Source organism: Pollicipes pollicipes, unplaced genomic scaffold (genome assembly GCF_011947565.3).
Source record: "Pollicipes pollicipes isolate AB1234 unplaced genomic scaffold, Ppol_2.1 Scaffold_5724;HRSCAF=6776_pilon_pilon_pilon, whole genome shotgun sequence".
Lineage (NCBI taxonomy): Eukaryota > Metazoa > Arthropoda > Thecostraca > Pollicipedomorpha > Pollicipedidae > Pollicipes > Pollicipes pollicipes.
In genome coordinates, this window is record NW_023596746.1 from 18,387,095 (window position 1) to 18,411,562 (window position 24,468).

The following is a 24,468-nucleotide window of genomic DNA, read 5'->3' on the forward strand; positions in this document are numbered from 1 at the left end:
GCGGCCCCGGCCCGCCGCCGCCGCCGCCGCCGCCGTTGTCAATAGCCGAGATGTAGCGGCGCGCCGGCCTGGGCGCGCTCAGGTGTAAAAAGTCCCACCGCTGCCCGGTGCAGGTCGCACACCGGCACAAAAACAAGAGATCACCTCGGCGGGCCGGAGCGCACGACGAGCAGTCCCACGCTGTCGAACCGGACTAGTGGGCCGGTGCGCTCTAGCGCTGGGGTCTCCCCGCGGCGCACAGCCCGAATGCGTGAGATACACAGGCGAGCGTCGGCACGCCGTGCATGGATTTAATGAATGCGGGGAGTATGCAGTAGTATGCGAGATGCTGGCGGTATTAGGACGCGTAGTGCCAGGACAGAGAAGCTGGGGCAGTCTTTGTTTCAGCTTTGTGCGGATTTCCTCTTTATAACTGTACTCACATGACTTCTTGAATTTAGTCATTTTGGTTGCCGTTTTCAAGTGTGTTTCCACATCTGCACCATAGCCGACAGACCGTTTATCTTGCAAATCTGGTTACCAGATGATGCTGAAAAATTTCGTGTGTCTTTGTAATACAGAAACATGCGGAACGTCATTACATAAGTGAGGGTAATATCCTATCAACGTATTTTGAAAAGGCGTTAATTGGTAAACTGTTGGAAGATGTTGCTCCTCAAGTTCTGGCCGATATATCGCTGAAATATGTTGCGGTTCATTTGTATGACTCCTCTGACTCTAGCCTCAGCCTTGTGCGTTTCGCAAACCAAACGTTGTCGCCGCAGCTCTGTATTCCGCATTTCAGGCCGAAACCCGCTATTGATAGGCCCGGCGTGCGCTGTGTTTCAGCCACTGGGGTGCGACCTCCGCATCGGCTCGAACCGCTCGGTGGATGTCTGCGGCGTGTGCGGCGGCGACGGGTCCTCCTGCGGCACCGGCGACCATTTCTGGGTCGAGAAGATCATCGCGCCATGCTCCGTGTCTTGCGGCGGAGGTAAGCAGAGACTTTCCGTTCTGTTTCCTGCGGTGGCGGCGAGAAGACTCCGTGCTCTGTGTCCCGTGGTGGGGGAGGAGCGGACTCCGTGCTCTGTGTTCCGTGGTGGGGGATGAACAGACTCCGTGCTCTGTTTCCCGTGGTGGGGAGGAGCAGACTCCGTCCTCTGTGGTGGAGGCGAGCAGACTCCGTGCTCTGTGTCCCGTGGTGGGGGAGGAGCAGACTCCGTGCTCCGTGTTCCGTGGTGGAGGCGAGCAGACTCCGTGCTCTGTGTCCCGTGATGGGGGAGCAGACTTCGTGCTCTGTGTCCCGTGATGGGGGAGCAAACTTCGTGCTCTGTGTCCCGTGATCGGGGAGCAGACTTCGTGCTCGGTGTCCCGTGATGGGGGGAGCAGACTTCGTGCTCTGTGTCCCGTGATGGGGGAGCAGACTTCGTGCTCTGTCTCCCGTGATGGGGGAGCAGACTTCGTGCTCTGTATCCCGTGATGGGGGAGCAGACCTCGTGCTCTGTGTCCCGTGATAGGGAGCATACTTCGTGCTCTGTGTCCCGTGATGAAGGAGCAGACTCCGTGCTCTGTGTCCCGAGGCGGCGGCGAGCAGAAAGCTCGTGCCATGTTTTCTATAGCCGAAATAGACAGAAACTTCCTAGCGCCTGTCCTGAGGTGGAAGAGGTGGCGAGCTGGGACTCTTTGCTCTGAATCTTGTGACGGAGGTAAAAAGAGACCCCCGTCCCATGACGTGTGGCGTAGGAGGTTGGCGAAGGTTCTCGCCCCCCCCCCCTCCACACACACACACGCACACGACCGTATACATGCGCTGTGGTAGAGATGCGATATGGCTTCCAGTTTGAAGTGTACCAGGAAGAGAGCACCCGACGTCCCTGCCTTATGTCATGCCACGGGAATGGGCGGTGAGTCTCTGCCCATGCTAGGCGAGGGGGAGCCGCGGTGCGGTCCAGCTGCCGACCAGTCGCCACCTGTCGGGCGCACTCTGTCGTGGCGCGCGGCCGCCCGGCACGATGTACACGCCAAACTGGACCGTCTGACAGAGGTGCACGCCAAACCGGACCGTCTGACAGAGGTGCACGTCGAACCGGACCGCGTGACAGAGCTCACTTCCTGGACACGTGACGAGCTCTGGCGGAACACGGCCTCGCAGGTGCTCTCTTTGGCTCACCGCCGCACTACATTATGCCAACATGTCAAACGCAGCAGCAGAACTTTGAGCTGGCGTCGTGATTGTTTGCTTGGATTCGCGTTGCAGCTCCTGTAAACACGGCCCTGCCACTTCAGCCGCTTACCTTTCCCCAGGGCCGAGTTTGGCTCGTTCAGTCGACGATTTGCGTAAGCGACGTGGCTGTCAGCTGGCGTAGCCGCAGATCTAGTCGGGTACTGTCTCAGGGAAGCGTCACTCTGTTCGCGGCGAGGTCCCGCCTGTGGTGTGCTTGGCGAGTCCGCCCTCCACCATGGAGGCGGCGGCACCGCTGGGGGTGGCATTCCCGCCCGGGGTGGTGAGCACAGCCTCGCACCCGATACGTGCCCCCAGGCGCAGGGTGACGTGGGGTGGAAACGTCACCAAAGTGAAGCGTTTATCCAGAACTTATGCAGGTTGGCGCAGAGTATAGTGCAAAAGTAGAGAACAATGTTTGGTTTGCACGGATTTTCACGGTACGTTATAAATCATCAGTGTCGGATCAAAAACAGCGATATACTTTACGTGATGGACAAGGCTAATAGTACCGCCTTATTTATCATCAACGTGCAACAGAGCCACCACTCACCATCCAAGCGCAAGCAGCTGTACACAGTCCGTGAGAAGGAGCAGTCCTGATTCGTACCGCGCTCACTGATTCTGTCACCACGCCGCCGCAGGCCAACGCTGCGAAACTGGTGCTGACGTGCGACAGACACGCGCACCTGTCAGAGGTCAAAGCAGGTCAGCTTTTGGTCAGAAGGTCAGCTTTTGGTCAGAAGGTCAGCTTTTGGACCTGTCACAAAAGGACCCCGCTGCTAATGCACGAGACTGGTCCTAGCCGCATACACAGCACTGAAGAGTGGACGTGGGGTCATGAATTAGAATGTAATCAGTGGGCTGGATTATGTTACAGGACGTATGCGATTTTTGGTTTTATTCTCTGGGATGGCGTTGGATGCGTTTTTTTGTGCTTAAGGTGAATACATCCTGGAATTTTGGCAATATCCTTGTTTTGACGTTGTGTGATGCGAACTATGTTTCGTTCTGTGCTTGTTGCTGGGTACCCGTGCATTGATTCCCTGCAAGCATTCGCCTCCCGGCGTGTACCCACGATGATCCAGCCAGTGTTGACACAACTTCTGTGTTGACACTCGCGTGGGAGGGATTGCCGCAAACCGTCACTAGCGTACACACTGTCCCCCGTCCCTCCGTATCCCCAGCACGATGAGGTCACTAGCAGGCTAACTTTTCCGTGAGGCCGACAGCGGCGCTCGATGCCCCCCCCCCCCCTCCGGGTTGTCCTAACTCGCCGTCAAACCTTTATCACTTCACCTGGATTCGGCGGTAATCAGGGCGGCGAGCGCGGCGCCGGCGGCGACCGCGCTTTATGAAGATTGAGCGCGGACTGCGCCGACCGCTCGCCGGCCGCCAAGTGCCCGCCGCTCGGACGGCAGCGTTTTACGCGTCCGCCGCTCGGACGGCAGTGTTTTATGCCGTCCACGCGCGCCTGACAGCCGGACGAGCCCGGTGGCGCCGCGAGCGATTCACGGCCGGGTCGGCGGCGGCAAAAACAGCGCGCGGCCGCGCCACCCTCCGCCGCCGCGGGCTCTCAGGAGCCGGTCAGCGGCGCGCGGAAGCTGGACCAAAGAAGGCGAGGCGGCAGCAGCAGCAGCAGCCGGGCGGCAGCTTCGGCCGCGGCTGTTCGGGGGTCGGGCGCACCTCGGCCGACCCGCCCGGAAATGGATTGGTCCGGAAATTCAGAAATGTGTTGTGGTGTGTTTGCAGTCGACGCTCCGGGAACACAGCATAACAGAGCATAACAGAGCATAGCAGTGTTCTGGTAGGTTGGGAATGCAATAAGAGCTGGTTCAATTTGATTTCATAGTTCGTATTCGAAATGTTTTCTTCAAAATCAAAATACACTGGGCGTGTTCTTTGCACTTCATTTCGTGGTCCCTAGCTCAATGCATTTTGTGGTCTCTAACTCAATGCATTTCATTAGCGCGGCCGTCCAACGCAAACGGCCCTAACATTGCGCCATCGAATCAATAGGTTGATATCTAGCTGCACTTTTCAGTTTGCTTTTCAGGTCGAAAGGTTTACATAATTTTGGAGCATTTGCTAGGTCGAAAGCATTATGGATGTGCTCTTCTGAGCATTGCACTAGTTGAGGTGATTTATTACAACTTCCGCCCACTTCTAGTGCGCTTTTTCGGCAATTGCACTATCACTGGGCGCACAAGATCTTCATTTTTGTCCCAAGCGGGTCCCTTGTCCCTTTCACTGTCTGCCTTTGGCCTGCACTAGAGCTTTTGATTTGAAGCTGGTGTAGTATGGTGCGGAAGACAATGGACGAAGGTATTTAGGCGTCCAGGCCTGCGGATGCTCTTCAGTTTAAATTTTCGGTTTTGGGATTTGATGTTTTGGAGCAAACAGACCGTGAAGCCAGACTGCACTCCAGGGCCACCGTCATCTCGCCTTCTTTGGTGGAATCGACGAGGGTTTGACCTGTTAATGAGATTAGGTCCAAAAGCCAAGCTAGCTTTGATCAGCACCAAGTCGTGCCTCTCGTTATGGGAATTGTTTGACCATTGAGACGTGCAGACCCCATCAAAGGCCCTCAAGAATAGCATTCTTCATTCTGCGGAGCCATCTTTTTACATTGTGCTCACATTTCATGGACGCAAGTGCAACACTAGCGATCAGAACAGCCTCATAAAAATGTCGCAGTTTCTCAGCGCCAGTAGGCTACTTTGAGCTAGAGACGTGACACTGTCTGATAACGTTATTTGCAAGATGCGTTAAAATACAGCTAATTGTAGGCAATTAAGCTGACATGAAGATCAGTGGTGCTCCTGTTAAGACTGATCGGCAAGGTGGCTTTGTCTATCTTATGTGTGTAAAACTTTGCACTTGTTTGAGATATTCGCTAGCTTACTTATGGAACACGGATCGAGCAGACTTTCATCCTGTCGCAGAACTTGGGCGAAAATCTCGTCCGCCCGCTGAAGGTTGTCATAACGATCACATAAATATGCAAATCGCCCCGTTTCGATGCTGCTTGTCATCAGGCGACATGCAATTTACGAAGCGCTGACAGGATATGGGATCGGGCCACACATCCGTAGCTATAGTATCGCCTTCTTTGTGCTAACCCTCGCCCTCGTTCGCCATTTTTTTCAGAAATGGGCTGGTTGGGGGGAAGGGCTAGGTAGGTAGATGGACCCCTGATGTTTTTAATATAATGAAGATAGATCTTAGCAGTAAACACCAGTGAATTGGTCTCAACGAGTGATTAGTGCAAGCTGTTGTGTCGTTTGGTCAACAAATGACCCCCTTATGTCAGATCAGCTGTCCATTGTCGTGAAAATCGGACTTACTCAGCTTTGCAACATTATACCTACGAGATCATGCTTTGCGGCGACGAAAACCTAAACAGGGCGTGTTTCTCGTTCAGTGCTTGATGCAATTATGCATATTTCTATGCTTTTGAGAACATGGTTATGATATACGGCTCCATTATTGTAACAGTGCCGGCCAGCCGCGCGTTCCGCGACATCGGCGGCTGCCGGCCGCCGCCCGTCGGCCGCGCCGGCCGTACGTCGCCGTGCAGCGCTCCCCAAAAACCACTGCCGCTTCGGAGCGAGAAAAGCTAGCGATACGTTTTTGGTGTCAAAACACGCGCAATACATGCTCCTTAGACTACTGAAAAGTTGGCCGCGATTGCACAGTTTGCTGGAGAAGTACTACAAAAAAGCAAATGATGCGACTCTCACCTTACAGGTGAGCGTCGTATCAACCATCAGGGCGAGGGTTAATATGTATCTTCCTAATCTTCCATCACGTAACATGTCCCAATAGCTTCAGTTAACAGCTGTCAGCCGTCAGCGGTGTCTGTCACCAAGCCGGGCTCGGTGCACGTCTTCAGATACGGGCTGGCGGTGCGGGACATGGCTCCGACGGGTCGTGCGAGCCTGTGGCACAGGCGATTGATTAGACATCGATGTGGCGTTCGAAGACACCCGAGAGTCATGCATATTGCACCTGTTAGCGCACAGGAGCTCATGCTCACATTGCACACCTACAAGGTCCGTGACACTATCGTAGTTGGTCACGGGCAGAGTCCAGCACAAGCTCCGTGACACTATCGTAGCTGATCACGGGCAGAGTCCAGCACAAGCTCCGTGACACTATCGTAGCTGATCACGGGCAGAGTCCAGCACGAACTCCGTGACACTATCGTAGCTGGTCACGGGTAGAGTCCAGCACAAGCTCCGTGACACTATCGTAGCTGATCACGGGCAGAGTCCAGCACGAGCTCCGTGACACTATCGTAGCTGGTCACGGGTAGAGTCCAGCACAAGCTCCGTGACACTATCGTAGCTGATCACGGGCAGAGTCCAGCACGAGCTCCGTGACACTATGGTAGCTGATCACGGGTAGAGTCCAGCACAAGCTCCGTGACACTATCGTAGCTGATCACGGGCAGAGTCCAGCACGAGCTCCGTAGCACCATCGTAGATGGTCGCGGGTAGAGTTTAGCACGAGCTCCGTGGCACCATCGTAGATTGTTTCGGGTAGAGACCGGCACAAGCCCCGTGGTGGCACCATCGTAGCTGGTTTCGGATAGAGACCAGCCGCGTCAGCCGATCTCATAGTCACGAACAATCTCACATCCATCGATCGTTGGACTGCTTTGACGCTTGACGCAATGTGCCCGAAATGTCGAGTCGGCCAAAGGCCCAAATTATTGTCGCCAGCTTTACGACAATGGATAGCTGTCTTGATTTTCGCGTTACTTTTTCAACAAATGGAACAGCTGCGGTCATTGCAGCAAAACGCGAGCGCAGTAGCTAGGCTCAGTCCCAAATGCGGAATACGGTCATGGATAAACTAAACTCTACCAACAACCAAAGGGGGAACTCTACGAACCATCGGCCCTCTGTTACGACATCGAGTGCCTATGTTCACCGCGCACTGACCCGGTGTGACGGCGCGTTGCGTTGCGACCGGCAGGGTTCCAGGTGGCGCGCCCTGTCTGCAAGAGTCGGCGAAGCGGCGTGGAGGTGTCGGACGAGTTCTGCGACCACCGCCTGAGGCCACGCGACCGGCTCGTCGAGTGTGGGCTGGTGCCCTGCCAGGCCAGGTCAGTGGGTACCGCTCACCCAGCAGGTCGGGTCACAGACGACAGGCTGGTCAGTAGGGCGTGCTCCGTGTGCGGTCGGTGCAGTCCTGTCACGGACTGAGGATGCCCATCCTTTCACCGGCCCGGAGCACAGCAAAGGGCTGGAGTGACAGGGCAGGGCGGCCGTCTGTGTCAAGTGCACAGTGACGCAGGGCGATGCGCAGAGAAAATGGTGATTAATGGGGAGACACACTCAAGTGTTTGCAGTGGGAGCAATGCTGCGCAGTATGGTCGATATGTTGCGCATGTTGTGCGGAATTTGTCGCTTACATCCCAGCAGCTGAAGATCCATATTTAATTTATGTTCTTATGAATGTTTTGCATTCCTCTTGCGGCCGTGTCCTGACACAGATGTCATTCCGCATTTCATTTGAACCCTAAGAAATGGTTTCGAAGTTTATTTTTAAAACTCTTTCTGTACTCTTTGTATCTGAGAATGCAGCGATACTGAATGACAACGGCAAGCATGCCCAGTAACCACGACATCGCGTGCTACTATCAAAGCAAAGGCAAGCGGCCGTTAGTGTGAATCGCTTCCACCACCGCCGGAGGTCTTACAACACGATGGCTCCCGACGCGTCGATGGCACCCCGCTTTCGCTGTCAGCGCGGCAGAGGTGTCGCACTCGCTCGCAGCGCGGCCGCATTGACTGAGAGCTCAGCGGCTCGTTTGAGGCGTGGAGTGGCGCGGCTGCGTCGGCCGGATCACTCGGCCGGCCGCTCGGCGACGTTTGAGGCGTGCGCTACCTGTCGCAATGAATGCGGCGGCGCGCGTCCCGACGCATTATCCGGGCAGCGCGCTTTGTCCGGCCACACGCAAACAAGCGCCAGAGGGCTAGTGACGACGCGAGGCGGTCTGCGACGTGGTCGCGAGGCTGCGCTCGGCTGCACCCCCGCCCCCAGGCTGGCGGTGGGGGCGCCGGAGCACGCCAACCGTCGAGGTGCCTGGCCCATTTCAACCCGGTCTCGGGCCGTGCGATTCCACGGCAAATAAATTGGGCTGCACGTCCCCTCCCCACACACTCGGGGGACCGGACCTCCCAAACCGGCGGGCCGCGGTTGTACCGGGCGGCAAATGGGCCCGTGAGCGCCGCTATGGCGCTCGTTAACTGGGCCGATTTGGTCGGCGGGCCGCGGCGCCGCGCTGCTGGCGGGGGCCATGCACGCAACAAAACACATCCTCAGTGGGACGAGTTTCAATTTGGAGTTGGCGGCAGCACGCCAGCGTCCGTGCGCCGCGCCGTCCGGCGGCGCGCGCGCCGAGCGGAGGGCGGCGACGGACGTGTTTTTGCGCCTGTCCGAGTCCGCCAGAAATTGGAAGTTGCGTTTTCCATCTTCTGCAAGGCTTTCAGCGCGGGATGGGGAACTGTACAAAATAGGTCGTATGCGAGTGCTCGACGCTTGCCAAACTCTTCACCTGCTGTGTATTTGGGGATTTGCGCACCGAGGGATGAAAACTACGCTGAAAGTCTCATGTTTGGGGAGACAAATCGCACCTTTGTACGGCACATGTTGTCGACTAGCTGGAACAACTCGGTGAAGCCCGGGTGTTTAAGCGATTGATAATGCAAAACAGCAATTCGGGCGTCATTTCAGGTTTCACAATATGAAATTGGTCTGGAACGTGCTGCATGCATTCGTATTCATACTTGCATGTAGTCATTAAAAACGTTCCAACGATATTAAAGGCTATTTGAGTGCAAATCATTCACAGGAATAATACAACTAATGCAAGCTCTTAAAAACGTCTCGCCACCAAACGCTCAGCTCCATAGCAACCGAAGGCAATCAATATCACGTAATTTTCGAGGGCCACACAGTAGTCTCAGATTGCCTGCGGGACAAATCAGAAACGGGGCACCGTGTCCTGCTGCATCAGTGGGTTGGCCCGCTCCGCCGTCCTTGACCTTGTCCTGCAGTTGGCCAGTCAGTGGGCGCACGTGCCCGAGGTGCGGCGCTACGGCTAACTGCCCGGCTCGGGCTCTCCAGGCAGGGGCGAGCTCTGGCTGACCCACTGCCATACACAACGGAACTCGGAGATGGGCGAATGCAAACTGTATGCTGGCAGTAAAGCCAATGGACACCGTCGTCGCTGTGTTCGGGTTGCGAAAATATATATGTGAGCTCCTAGGTTCCAGTTAATCGAACTTTTAGGAGGCACCTCATGAACTACCAAGCGAGCGACGACTTCAATTGTTTAAAAAACTCGACGTTTATGAACAGCGCTCATGATCACGAGTGTAAATGCCGTCTTGATATTATCATGTATGCCAATTCTTGTTTGATAACGTCGGTTAACGAGTGCTTCCTGGTGTATTTTAAAAGTCCGTTATTCGCAACACAAGAACTCGCAATGCAGAAAAGATAGTGTCAGAACACATTTATTTCCCATAACGAAAATGTATTCCTGTATATTCCGGTTTTAACAACATCCGTCTGCTCGCTACTGACATATTTGCAATCGTGACATGTGGCACGTGGCACGCGACAGTCGTGACGTTACTTGCGATCACTCGTCTCTCGTGATCGTGATCATAAGCCCAGCTTGGAACGTTGAGTGCTGCCAGAGTAGACAATACCCTATAACGTCGTTTGACCAGTATTTCCTGAAACACTAAAGTTTGATAACTTGGCAAAACAGCCGCACCCATGAATTTGAAAGTGGCGAGTTGTCGATCGTCACCAATGCCAACCGTATGTAGCAAGTTGCTCGCGCCACGCCACACATGGCGGCCCGCTCGGGCCCAAGTGTCATACAAATATTCCCCTCGTCTTGCTGATTCAGAGCACGTGAGGTTTTGGGGCTGTACCGCCGGCGGTTCTCGGGTTATTTAAGGCTTGTTATCGAGCTGTTGTTAGCCTTTATATTTATATAAAGTCACCATAGTCTTTGAGCCGGCGCTCTCAGCCTAGTAATGGATCATTTCAAAGCGGCTTCCACGCGCGAGCGCACACTCCTCCAAATATGTCAGTGATGCCCATGGTTAGCCATGTTCCTGTTCTGTTCAACGACACGGATCGCGGGTCAGTACTGCTGTGGGGTCAAAAAGGGAGGCTTCACTCCGCTATATCGCTCGCAGAGAACCATGTCAGTTTGTGCTCGGCCCATGAGGCAGGTTTGCTGGCGCCGCACCGCGCACGGAGGTGAGATCGGGACCAAACTGTTGCATAAACCTTCCTTTCGCCACCCTGGCTCAAAACAGATAGGAATTGGGGAGCTGCCACCGACGGTATTCTAGTTGTTAACGGTCAAACGACATATTTTTCCCCCATTGCTATGGAGTGTGAACAAATTTCCTCGAGATCAAGTGAGTGTTTGAGAACCAGCTTGGCTAGCCTTCGAAGATGCTAAGCTTTCTATCTGCGCATGGTATATGGTCGGTAATAGTACAACCCCGTAGTGAATGAACATCAACAGCTGTTATGCTTCAACGCGGTATAGGCTTCCTTTCCGCAGGTATTGTCTAGTGAACGACGCTGAGAATGCCATGCTGTGGAAACCTCTATCAATTTGGCGGAGAAATGTGAGCAGGAAACAAGTCAAAACAAGATGTGCATCTCTTCGTTATCTGTATCTCTTTTCGTGACACTTTAACGCTTGCTGTCTTTTTTCCTCACGCTTTGAAATCTGCCGTGCTCCAGTGAAAACTAATAGGCGTAATCCTTTCAGAAAAGAAAGGAATCAAAATTCAATTATTTATGCGCTACGATCATTTTGTTTTCAAATGCGTATATTTCGCCCAGAATTGTACGCTTCTTGAAATACTTCACTATTCTAAATTGTGTATTGAGGCCTCGTGTTGACGCACCAGCGGGGCCACACGCTTTGTTCAGCCACACGCAAGCAGGCGTCGAATAGATCGAGTTGACGTGAAACGGTTCGGCGTGCCCGTGGCCCGGCTTCGATCCTGCTGCCGGCTCGTACCCGGCGGCTCTGGACTAATAATGTAAAGTCGAACTTGCCACAAATTGGGCAATGAATTTGTAAAGATGCTCACCGCCCTTACTTCTGAGGCGACTTAATTAAGATCATTATCATGTAACGAATTAGCCTCAACAGCCACGGTTCTGAAACATCGCTGCTAGAATGCGTGATGAATTGGGCCGTTGTGTTGGGTTTGCGTGGTACGGCTTCCCGTAAGATGGTAATCTATCATGAGTTTGAGCATCATTTCGTGATCACCGACAATTGTATTACCGCTGTAAACATTTAAAAAACCTCTGTATTATTAACCAAGGCAAGGCCTTGGTTGAAAGTAAGTGTCTTGTATTCTCGCTTCTCAACATCCTCGTCCAGAACGATTGCTTCCAGCGTTTAGTGAGGTGCTTAAAGGAATTCAATTTTAATCGGAAGTAGTCAGTAAACTGCTGGCATTTTACGTTCATGTTGCGAAGCGTGAAAATAAATCCCTGATCACTTAGATGGCTGTTGGCTATGCGTGACCTCAGCCCGCTGGAAGTATTTTCTGCCTGGTGTCATGTCCAAGTTTGACGTCGCCCCACATTACACTGTTTTAAAACACATCTGCATCGCGCCGCTTGTTCCTAAAGGTTCACATTGAATCCACTATTTGCTATGCAGCCTTTCATATAGTTTCCAAGTGCACCGATCCTCGCACTGCATTCATTCGCAAACGCGGAGCGCATGTTACGCCATTTCGTTCGCACAAACCCGCCATTGGCTTTGTTAATGTGTTTTTTCTCATTGGGTTTTATCTCTGTAGTCAAAGCACCCAAGGCACGCGTAAGGTGATCATTCCGTGGTGCCCGGATCTTCCATGGCCTTGCGGGCTTGCCGGTGAACACGTCTAGTTTCTAAGGTTAGGGGAAGGAGTTGCCACCATGACTGCCCGACTCAACCATTGGCTTCACTTCAGCACGCATCCTGCTCTGTATAAGGGCGTTAAGTTCTGCTAAACGGGTAAAATGTTATGTGAGGTGCCTTCCAAATGTAAGAATCCTCAGAGAGCTTGCGCGTTTCTCAAACTTGCGCTTTGAACGGATTAATTGATAGCTTTGAGCAACAACAATGAACTTTTGAAAGTGGCATAGATTCCTGTGCATAATGACCCTGACCCTGAAGATCATGAGCAGAAACTAGACGTCATTGCGGCAGAAGGCTGTGGGTGCGCCATTAAGAGAAAAGCCGGGCGGGTTTGCATTGTGCGCGTCCCGGCCCGCTGAGAGGCAGCTCCTGTGGCGATTGCCCGGTCTCGACTTGCTGTGAGATGGTATTCCCGATGGCCGCCGTCTGGCTCGCCTGAAGGATCGGCCGGATAGTCTGGATCGGCTGGAGGCTGCTCCTGCGCTGACCATAGTCTGGGTCGGCTGCTGCTCCTGCGGTGACCGTAGTCTGAATCGGTCGGAGGCCGCTCCTGCCCTGACCAGAGTCTGGTCCGGCTAAGGGGCTGCTCCTCTCTTGACCGTAGTCTGGTCCGGCTGCGGGGCTGCTCCTCTGCTGACCAGAGTCCGGTCCGGCTGCGGGGCTGTTCCTGCGCTGCCCGTAGTCTGGATCAGCTGGAAGCTGCTCCTGCGCTGACCAGAGTCTGGTCCGGCTGCGGTGCTGCTCCTCTCCTGACCAGAGTTCGGTCCGGCTGCGGATCTGCTCCTCTCCTGACCGTAGTCTGGTCCGGCCGCGGGGCTGCTCCTCTGCTGACCAGAGCCCGGTCCGGCCGCGGGGCTGCTCCTCTGCTGACCTTAGTCCGGTCCGGCTGCGGGGCCGCTCCTCTGCTGACCAGAGTTCGGTCCGGCTGCGGGGCTGCTCCTCTCCTGATCAGAGTCCGGTCCGGCCGCGGGGCTGCTCCTCTGCTGACCAGAGTCCGGTCCGGCTGCGGGGCTGCTCCTCTGCTGACCGTAGTCTGGTCCGGCTGGGGGCTGCTCCTCTGCTGACCAGAGTCCGGTCCGGCTGCGGGGCTGCTCCTCTGCTGACCAGAGTCCGGTCCGGCTGCGGGGCTGCTCCTCGGGCGCGCCATCGGCCGGCGCCGGTGGGTGGCCGGTGACAGATGACCCGGCCACGCGGTGCCAGACCGGCCGGCGGCCGCTGTGATATGACGTCGGCCGCCGGGACGGCGACGCCGGCCGCCGCTTCCCGGGAAAGGCTCGCCCCGGCTCCTCGGAATTCGAGTGGGCCGGCGGGCCAGCGGCACGGCCGCACGTGACTGTGGCGTCGCCTCCTCTCGGCCGGTCCTCTTATAATGCATGCGCATGATGAAGATTTACGGCGGCGACCGCTGCCGCGACGGTGCGGCGGCGGCGGCGCCGCGCCCCGCTGCGTCACCGCTTTGTTCCCGGTGTCCGGTGCCGGGTCGTGCCCGGTCAATGTCGACGCCGGACTTCTCCGAGACATTTGCCGCGTCGTTTAGCTCATGGCTTTCTTTGAAGCCGCGCCGCCCGGCCAGTTGGACCCGCTTCTTTGTTCGGTAAATCGTGTCGCTTAGCCGAACGGGCTCGCTTAGTGCGGCGGCCTTGGTGCCGGCGAGGAACGCATGCCGTGGCGTATTCCGTGCCGCCGTCGGTGCCGACGGTTGGCGGCAGACCGTCACGGCTCGTCCGGCGATCCGTCGTGGCGCGACGGCCGTGGCCGCCGTCCCGCGGACAGCTGTCGGCCTCGACGGACCGGTCACGGCCGCCGTCGCTGCCGACGGCCGGCGGTCGCGCCTCGTCAGCGGCCGGGCGCCCGCCGGGTCCGCCGGCGCGCCGGGGGCGATCGATGCCGGCCGCCCCGAAATCTTGCCCGGCCCGGCCTGGTCCGGCCCGGCCTGGCCCGGCCCGGCCCGGCCCGGCTTGGCCCGGCCCGGCCCGGCCCGGCTTGGCCCGGCCCGGCCCGGCCCGCCGGCCAATTCGCTAATGGGGCGGCCGGCGGCGGCGGTCGGTCGGCCGTCCGGTCGCCGTTCTCGGACGCGTCGTCGCCGTCGCCGTCGGCTGTATTTCGGCGCGTCACCCGATCTGGGGCCGTGATTAGACTCGGATGGACGCGGCACTGGCTGCCTCCGGCGCCGACAGTCGCCCGTTTTCTCCCGCTCGCCACGCAGTAATGCTGTTCGTGCAGCGAGGCGACATTCTCGCCGACTCGGACTGGTTTTACCGAGGCCCATTACGTGAAACGTTCAGTAGTTTTGAATTGTTGGGAACCTTCTTGCAGATATTGCGCGTTATTCTAGTCAGTGGTAACCAGTGATTGCCACCTGAGGACATTTCTCTGGATCTAGGCGGGTATCCGAAGCCAGAAATAGGTATAAGGTATGCTATGAACTGCAAGGACCGAAATATTTAGCTCAAGAAATACTTTCAACTGAACAGCGCGGTCGTTGGGAGTGAAGTTAACCGCAATGCATCCGCGGAGAGTACAGCGATTTTTTTTTGGTCTGAACGGCGCGGGTGACTGCGGCGGGGAAAGGAGAAAATTTAGGTTCATATTCTGTGCAACGCCATTAGTGTAATTTTAAAATACGGAGATAAATCAGGACCCGGCTCGACTCCCCCCCCCCCCCGCTCCAATACACCCGCCTTTCCACCCTTCCATTGGAGTTACATCTACATGAAGGCAGCCGTAGCTATGTATGGCAGCTACGTATGGAACACTTTCTCTATGTGCGGTAGTATCTAGAATCACCTCAAACTGATCGTTTGCGGATTGATGTGGTCCATACGGCGGCTGTGCTATATCCCCCAAATTTTGGCATTGTTGGCAAATAATTTAATAAAATTGTACCCGCAGCATCACACCATAAATAGCATTAGAGATCTTTGAAGCAGGCTTGTTGCTTGCATGTTTAAAGTCTGCTTGTTGACTAGTTTTGCAGATGCAATGCAAGACGATGGTTACATATCATGCTGTTAGCAATTCTGTGTTATTTTTTTGTGGAGGAAGAAAGATTAGTTTTATTAGAAGACAAATCTTGTCTGTTATGTTTAACACTCTTCCGGATGATGAAGTACTGCTCTCTGATGGCGAAGCTCTTGTATGCTGGAAAACTTTTTGCAACGTGCTCATTATTGTATCATAGTAAACAGGGCTTCTGTCTGCTTTCCTAAAAAGCTTACGAATATCTGCAAAAAAAACATCTTCTGGTTTGGTTTCTTCCAGATTTGGAGCGTTTGCTAGTTCCTTTCACGCACTGCAAACTTACCTTTCCAGCGAAGTATCGCTCGGTGCGCGCGTATCGTTCAGAGGCCAATGGGCCTATTTCGCCGGTGGTCGCGGCAAATGTTGGGGTGTTTCTGGTGCGAGGAGATGTTTGTAGAGTATGGGCGGTTCTGGATGCGAAAGGAAAGCGATTTTCCGCTGTCGTCAGATGTCTCCACTCGGACCATTATATGTGATTTAGGCTGCATTTAGATGGGCTGCAATATCAATAGACCGTCGGAGCGTCGAAACCAACGGACGAAATCGACATGTCGCCCGTTGCTCGGCTGCCGAGCGGCAGGCCGTTGTGCCGTCGATGCGCTCGGGCGCCGCTCGCGCGAGAGGGCGGCGGTCGCGCGAGAGGGCGGCGGTCGCGGGCAGCGGGCCGGTCGTATGGCCGATGGCGACGGTCGCGCAGGGCCGCCGCCCCTCCTGACGCCCTCAGGGTAATAGCGGCGACGGTGGCGAATGTCGATCGCCGACCGCGGGCTGCCCCCCCCCCCCCCCTCCCTCCCCCCCCCCCGCCTGCTGGCCCTCCCTCTTTGCCCGGCGGTCTTTCTCTCAAGCAGCTTTCCTCCGTCCGGCCGGCCCTCTCTCTGTCCGGCCGGCCCTCTCTCCACCTGGCTGGCTCTCTCTTCGTCGACACGGCCCTCTCTCTGTCCGGCCGGCCCTCTCTCCGCTCGGCCGGTCCTCTCCCCGCCTGGCTGGCTCTCTCTTCGTCGACCCCGCCCTCTCTTCGTCCGGCCGGCCGGATCCGGAGTCGGAGCTGTTCTGCCGACCCTGTGACCAGCTCCCGCTGGCCGCCACACTCCAAAACTCGGCCGATAAAACGGACGCTAATGGGTAGAATCCCGCCATTCAATGGCGATTCGTCTGTGTCGCCGGTTCATTTTCGAGGCCAGGCGACAGAGTGGCCGCCGCATCGGCGGCAGAACTTCGCCGGCCTGTCGCCAGATCCGCCCTTCCTGCCCCCTCCCTCCCTCCTGCTCCCCTCCCTTCCCCGGCCCCGCGCTCCAGCCTCCTCGGCTCGGCTCGGCGCGGCGCGGCGCTATTTACTGCAAAGCGATGTTCGGGGGAGTGTCACCAATTACCAGGCGCCGTAGATGGGTATATACGAGCGGGCGGCGCGGCCACCGGCCCTATTCGGGCCATTGGAGCAGGTGGTGCAGAAAACGTCGAAGCTCTGGAATTGCTGAGGTGATATAGGGCGTCGTGAAGCTTGGGTCGACTCCCGCACGCAACGATTTAGCTGTGGAATCCACGTGGCTCGCCTTTGTAGGCTTGTGTGCGTACGTGCGTGTATGTGTTTGTGTGCGTGCGTGCGTGTATGTGTTTGTGTGCGTGCGTGCGTGTATGTGTTTGTGGGCGGGCGTGCGTGGATATGTTTGTGGGCGGGCGTGCGTGTATGTGTTTGTGTGCGTGCGTGCGTGTATATGTTTGTGGGCGGGCGTGCGTGTATGTGTTTGTGTGCGTGCGTTTGTGTGCGTGCGTGCGTGTATATGTTTGTGGGCGGGCGTGCGCGTATGTGGTTGTGGACGTGTGGGCGTGTATGCGTTTGTGGGCGTGTGCGGCTTGAAAACTATTGGTTGCTCTCAGACCGTTTAAAAATTCATGGTCAATACAGGGTAGTAGGCAGTAATTGCGAGCGGTGTTTTTTTGGCACGTCGGATGGTAGCATTCAATTACAATTTACTTATTCCTTTTCATGCAAAAGTGATCATCAGAAGCGCTCGCCTATGCTTGTTTACGATACCTATCTGCATTGCGCGTACCCATGCACAATGCCTGCCTTTTCACGCCCATTTGTCTGGCCTGCCTCACGCGCATGGCACATCAACGTGACGAAATGCCGCGCCAAAACTAGCGCGGTGAAAGAGTCCCGCAGGGGCTCTTGACTTGGCAAAGAGTGGCGGTGAGGTCGCATCGGCGTGCCACTCGCTCATTACGGAGTTGATGCTTCTACTTTGTGATCAGAACTGGTAATTATCGCTACCTGCGCGATGCGGTGCCGCCGAACCGAAATTTTCGACCGCGGGGAGGGGCAGCGAGCATTCATAATTCATATCTGATGCAGTCTTGGCATGCCCGCAACCGGCCATTTTGATAAATGGTGCAGCGGCTAATGTAGCCAAATAAGCCATTGATCTTAGCGAGCGGTCCGGCGTCCGAGCCTGGCCTCAGCTCGGCGAGGTGGACGAGCTGCGGACTCAGCTGCCTGGCTCGGACTCCCGGCCCGGCTCGAGACCCCCGGACTTGCTCGAGATTCCCGGACTTACTCGAGACTTCCGGACTTGCTCGAGACTCCCGGACTTGCTTGGGATTCTCGGGCTTGCTCGGGACTCTGGATTCGCTGGGGCCACCGGACTCGTTTGGGACCCGAACTTCTTCAGGACCCCGGGCTAGCTCGGAACTCCTAGACTAGCTCAGGATCCCCGCACCTCCTTGGGACTCCCGGGCTAGCTTGGGACTCCTGGACTAGCTCAGGATCCCGGACTCCCTTGGGGCTCCCGGGCTCGCTCGGGACTTCCGGACTCGCTCAGGACTCCCACACTCACTTAAGATCCCCGGACTCCATTGGGACTCCCGGGCTAGCTTAGGACATCCGGATTCGCTCGGGACTCCCACACTCGCTCAGGACTCCCACACTCACTCAGGATCCCCGGACTCCCTTGGGACTCCCGGGCTCTCTCAGGATTCCCAGGCTCGCTCGGTGGAGTCCCGGTAGGCCTGTCGCGCCACTAGGCTGATGATGATGGGGCGCGGCACTAGCCGCCGCACCCCTTGGCTGGTTACATGGTGTGGCACTAGCCGCCGCACCCCTTGGCTGGTTACAGGGTGCGGCACTAGCCGTCGCACCCCTGGGCCGGTGACGGGACGCGGCTCTGGCCGTTGCGCCCCTGTGGCCCTGGTCGTCCTGGGGGGCCCGCCGCCTCTCCTCAGTCCCGCCGGTGTCTACCTGCTTTTCTGACATCACCGGGCGGCTGGTAACCATCAGCTGCAGTCTTTTCTGACGTCACGGGGCGTTTGGTAACCGTCAGCTGCAGTCCGCTCTGACGTCATGGGGCGTTTGGTAACCGTCAGCTGCAGTCCGCTCTGACGTCATGAGGCGTTTGGTAACCTCAGCTGCAGTCCGCTCTGACGTCACGGGGCGGCTGGTAACCGTCAGCTGCAGTCTATTCTGACGTCACGGGGCGGCTGGTAACCGTCAGCTGCAGTCCGCTCTGACGTCACGGGGCGTTTGGTAACCGTCAGCTGCAGTCTGTTTCGAATGCTCGTCTTTACAGCCTTGGTCAATACGTTTTAGTGATATTAGCTGTGTCGCTGCTGGGTACGCACGCTGTGGACTTTGCAATGGCCCTTGCCAATGTGGCTAAAGGCCGGCCACATTCCGCGTTATTTATTATCATGGGCTCGTCGTGAAAGTCGTGCAATACCTCGTCGACAAGAGAAGCATGCAAGCACAAATATTCATTGGTGCATCCAAAGAGACAATGGAGCCACGACGTCCCAAAGGCGTTGCACACTGCATGTTTTTATCGTCCCCTTCCCTCGGATTCCACGTGGGATTCGTCCATGCGAACATTTATACGTCAACAATAACGTGTTCAGCGACCCACAAAGAGCATCGTTGGAGATACACGAATAGCAGCCGCCTGTATCCTCGTGTGCTGTACCGCCCAACGTTGACATACTGCGGTACAGTCTACCACAAAAATCGGTGGAGACTTCAACGCAAACGATATTGGAAGCCGCGGCCGCAGCGTTGTGTACCAAATACGCTCACAGTAAAAATTGTTTGAAGCTGTTCACACCCTGAGCGTCTGGAGTACGTGCCAGATTCACGGGTCACTACCGTATTTGAAAGCGAACCTCGCGGCTCCTCTAATGCCTAACTGGACGTCAACTCTGGACAGACGAGTTTGGGGCTTGTGAGCAGCCTTAGCCGTACCATATGACACGTGATTGCCAGCGGTGCACTGCGATTCTGATATTTGAAGATGCTTTCTGCAGATAAGGTGGGTTTCTAGGCCATGAGCGAATTATGTTATTTGCGTTTTGGAACAATTGTGGTAAGCAATTTCCAATTCGAGATTGTCACTAGACATCGTGAACGAATAGCCTATTGCAACTCTGGCTGATGATAGGCCACGAATGAAGGCGCCGTCCAGTGGGACGGTGACTTGAAAACGAAAGCGCTGACCTGGTCAACTTTGTGGCGCCCATTCTGATGCTTACGGCCACTGTGCGCCACGCTTTCAACCGAAACACGTCATGACTCATTACTATGTCAGCGGCAGTTTTAGATTGCGTCGAACTACCACAGGGCAAACTGGTGACCTTTAGATAACTTCAGGCTATGTCGGCCCCTTTGGATCGTGACAGCTCAACTAGACAAGAAAAATAGCAATACAGCATGCACCTGCACTCCGTGTATCAATAGCAAATGACGCCGATGAGAAGCCCACGAATAATATCGTCAACTGCCCAAGGCGGTTCATGAATGTCATATCCGGATACTGCCGCTCAGAAACTCCGCGTACTTATGTTCACTTCTCGTCAGACCTTTGGGACAAGCCGGGACGTGGTCGACTGCTCGGAATCCTAACGAATTAGTTAACTGTAGGCCATAATAGTCGGCTGGAAGCGTCATTTGCTCTCCAAATCGCACCCCGTGATTACGTCATGAGAACTGCTCCGAATATCTCGCTAGGATTGCCACCACCCCCATTCTCGGAATTCACACTCATGAATTACTGCCTCGCAAAACACTGCGATGACGAATGGCTCAGTTATTCGCCATTTAGATAGCGTTATCCCCGTGCATTAATTCTGCGCCGCGCCTCCGCTGGCCTGCGGAACTGGCACCGCGGTCGACACCGACACGGCGGACACCGCGAAGCCCTCCGCCGACCGCCGCCTACATTTTAGATCGTAATGTTGTTTACTTACTTTTCTGGCCGGACGTACGCTTGTAGTTACGTGCTTTGAATAGTAATATATTGCTTCGTAGATCATTTTAAAGAGCTGTGGTGCCGCATTGTAGCCTACCGTGGTTCATTGGTTGCACCGGAGTCGCTGGAAGATATGAATAACTTCCAATATTGAGCCATTTTTTTAGCTGTGCCGTCACCTTTTTCCCCTGAAGAATATTGATCTCATCTCAACTATCGTACTAAAGTATGGATGTTCCCAGAAATGCCGTGGAGGCTCGGTGTGATTTTAATGACGCAAGGCAGTACTGCTGGCCTTCTTTCTCGTCGAATAGCTAGAAGAAAGGAGAGGTAGACTTATACATACATATATATATATATATATATATATATATATATATATATATATATATATATATATATATATTGGCTACGTGCTTTTGTCAAGTTATTCGCTGCCAGTTGTCATCGTTGTGACAAAAGCATGTGGCCGAAGTATTTATTCATCTATCTCTCCTTTTTCGTGATCGTTTGACGAGGAATGAGGCAAAGAGTATTGCCTTACATATATTTTATGTTCCTCGCAGGCGCACTGAATAGTTGGAATAATAATGTAGGTCTAACACAAGTAATATTGGTTCAGCCAGGTATTTGACAGACGTGCGCTACCTTCTTCAAAACTGGTGAGCGTGCTTCTAGATAACTGTAGTAAGTCTTGATTTATCGTCGCAAATATGTAAATGTTACACACACACGCGCGCGCACGCACACGTACAAGCACACGCACACACACACGCACACGCACACGCACACGCACACGCACACGCGCACACATACACACATGCACATAGATAGATAGTATATAGAGAGAGAGAGTAGAAAAAAGAGAGGAGAGGAGAGTAGAGAGGAGAGAGAGAGAGAGAGAGAGAGAGTAGAGATGAGAGAGAGAGAGAGAGGAGAGAGAGAGAGAGAGAGAGAGAGAGAGCGAGATGAGAGAGAGGAGAGAGAGAGAGAGAGAGAGAGAGAGATATTAGTATATATAATATATATATATATATATATATAACGCAATATATATATATCATATATCATATATATATATATATATATATATATATATATATAACACTGAAACACATCCTATATTCTCTCGCAGCGCGTTTCACAATGCAGCGGCAGCATCTTCAGGCGAAAGAAACAACGTAACGCAACCATCAAACAAAAACACTCAAGACGGAAACATGGCCAATCCAACGAGAACGCACAAGACGGAAACATAACCAATCTACAAGAGCACGTACAAGCGGAAAAAAACCGCACTACAACGAGAACGCACAGGACGGAAACGTAGCCAATCCAACGAGAATGCTCAGGACGGAAACGTAACCCAATCTACCGAGAACGCACAAGACGAAACGGAAGCAATCCAACGAGAACGCATATTGCAGTACCACAAATCCCATCCCCAGAATTATCGATCAATTTCACTTTATACTACAATGTGTGATGGAAAAGACGTGTTAGTTGGTGAGAGACGATTTCTAAATATAAAATGGTTCTGAAATTCTGAAATCCGATGCAAGATAGGTTCCTTTTCCGGAGGGGAAATTGTCGGTTAGGGCAACAATCGGCTGACCTTAGCGCGAAAGTAAAATATAATATTTTTATGCTAGGACATCGTGGACATCACACCTTTCTTGAGGCTTTGCGGCTTAATTATTAATGCTACGCAGTACACTTTGGACCCTCGGTCTCTAATTCAACTAGTCTCAATATGTTACAAAGTTCACTTTATGTCGCCAAATATGGTGTTCAGTTAAGCTTAATGTTTGAAATACATTTGCATGAAATATGAATGGTAAGACTGACTCTCCTGAAGAGCACATGTTTCCGATCTATAGTGAAACTTGACGACATATTGCATGTATTGCAATTTGAGGCCGAAGTCAAAATGTACCGTATTCATAACATTGCGCTTTGACCTGAAATACAAACTGACTGCTGATCGCCCATTGCAGTTGTTGTGTCTGGCTTTTTGATTGCCGTCATCTTGTTGTTAGGATTTAAATTGTATCACTTCGCTGCACGATCTTTCTCAGAACGGCAATAGACATTTGCACGTGTGCTCAAAGCTGGGAAAATTAGCTCAAATCCACTTTCAGTCTCTGAGTTAATCGAGCGTCCACCGTGCATCTCTATCACGGTCTCACCAGGCTATGGGTCACTTTCAGCTGGACCACCGACGAATGGGGCGCGTGCAGCGCTTCCTGTGACGGTGGCCACAAACTGAGGAGGGTCTGGTGCTCGGAGACGGCCAACAACACCCTGGTGCAGGTACGTCGGCACGGACAGCGTGCTTCTCGGTGTCCAAAACCATCGCTGCCGCCCAGAGACTGTCCTGACCGGACGTGCATAAGCATGTCTTACCGTTCAGAGACCAGCGCTATCTGCCTCCCGCGGATACCAAGGTGCGTCTCCCGGAGACCGGCTCTCTCTGCCGCCCGCGGCGACCAAGCGCGTCTCCCGGAGACCGGCTCTCTCTGCCGCCCGCGGAGACCAAGCCACGTCTCCCGGAGACCGTCCCTCTCTGCCGCCCGCGGCGACCAAGTCGCGTCTTCCGGAGACCGGCTCTCTCTGCCGCCCGCGGAGACCAAGCCACGTCTCCCGGAGACCGGCTCTCTCTGCCGCCCGCGGCGACCAGGTCGCGTCCCGGAGACTGGCTCTCTCTGCCGCCCGCGGAGACCAAGCCACGTCTCCCGGAGACCGTCCCTCTCTGCCGCCCGCGGCGACCAAGTCGCGTCTTCCGGAGACCGGCTCTCTCTGCCGCCCGCGGAGACCAAGCCGCGTCTCCCGGAGACCGGCTCTCTCTGCCGCCCGCGGCGACCAGGTCGCGTCTCCCGGAGACTGGCTCTCTCTGCCGCCCGCGGAGACCAAGCCACGTCTCCCGGAGACCGTCCCTCTCTGCCGCCCGCGGCGACCAAGCCACGTCTCCCGGAGACCGTCCCTCTCTGCCGCCCGCGGCGACCAAGTCGCGTCTCCCGGAGACCGTCCCTCTCTGCCGCCCGCGGCGACCAAGTCGCGTCTCCCGGAGACTGGCTCTCTCTGCCGCCCGCGGCGACCAAGTCGCGTCTCCCGGAGACCGTCCCTCTCTGCCTCCCGCGGATACCAAGGTGCGTCTCCCGGAGACCGGCTCTCTCTGCCGCCCGCGGCGACCAAGCCACGTCTCCCGGAGACCGTCCCTCTCTGCCGCCCGCGGCGACCAAGTCGCGTCTCCCGGAGACCGTCCCTCTCTGCCGCCCGCGGATACCAAGGTGCGTCTCCCGGAGACCGGCTCTCTCTGCCGCCCGCGGCGACCAAGCCACGTCTCCCGGAGACCGTCCCTCTCTGCCTCCCGGGATACCAAGGTGCGTCTCCCGGAGACCGGCTCTCTCTGCCGCCCGCGGCGACCAAGCCACGTCTCCCGGAGACCGTCCCTCTCTGCCGCCCGCGGCGACCAAGTCGCGTCTCCCGGAGACCGTCCCTCTCTGCCGCCCGCGGCGACCAAGTCGCGTCTCCCGGAGACTGGCTCTCTCTGCCGCCCGCGGCGACCAAGCCACGTCTCCCGGAGACCGTCCCTCTCTGCCGCCCGCGGCGACCAAGTCGCGTCTCCCGGAGACCGTCTCTCTCTCTGCCGCCAATAGCCGCGGTAGCTCATCAGGCCCGTATCGGGCGCATCAGCCCCACCATCGCGCGCGAGCTCAGTCTCGCCTCAGCCCGCGGCCGGCCCGGCTGAATATGCACACTGTTCCTGTAATTGAAAGGCTCTCGCGGGAGACGGTCAGAGGCAGAATCAGATTATAACTGCAGCTCTGTTGTTAGAGCGGAAATAGCCCCGGCACTAAGACGCTTAGCGGTACGCGTGTGCGTCTGAGCCCGCTGCCGCAGAGCGTTTCCTTCTGACGTGCACCCGGCTTGGCTAATGGGTTGTTCGTTGACTTCGCATGGAGTGGGGCGGGCGGGCGGGGGGCGGGGGCGGGTGGGTTGGAGCAGCCCTGTCTCCTTCCGGCGCGCGCTGGAAGCTC

The 24,468-nt window shown here is 55.5% G+C and overlaps 1 long non-coding RNA gene across 1 annotated transcript; it reads left to right on the forward strand.

The window, feature by feature from the left end:
• The first annotated feature begins 832 nt into the window (after positions 1–832).
• LOC119102580 (uncharacterized) lies at positions 833–22,737 on the forward strand. The gene is made up of 3 exons (XR_005094714.1): positions 833–973; positions 7,184–7,313; positions 22,639–22,737. It is a non-coding gene; the product is annotated as an uncharacterized LOC119102580 (long non-coding RNA).
• The last annotated feature ends 1,731 nt before the right edge of the window (positions 22,738–24,468 follow it).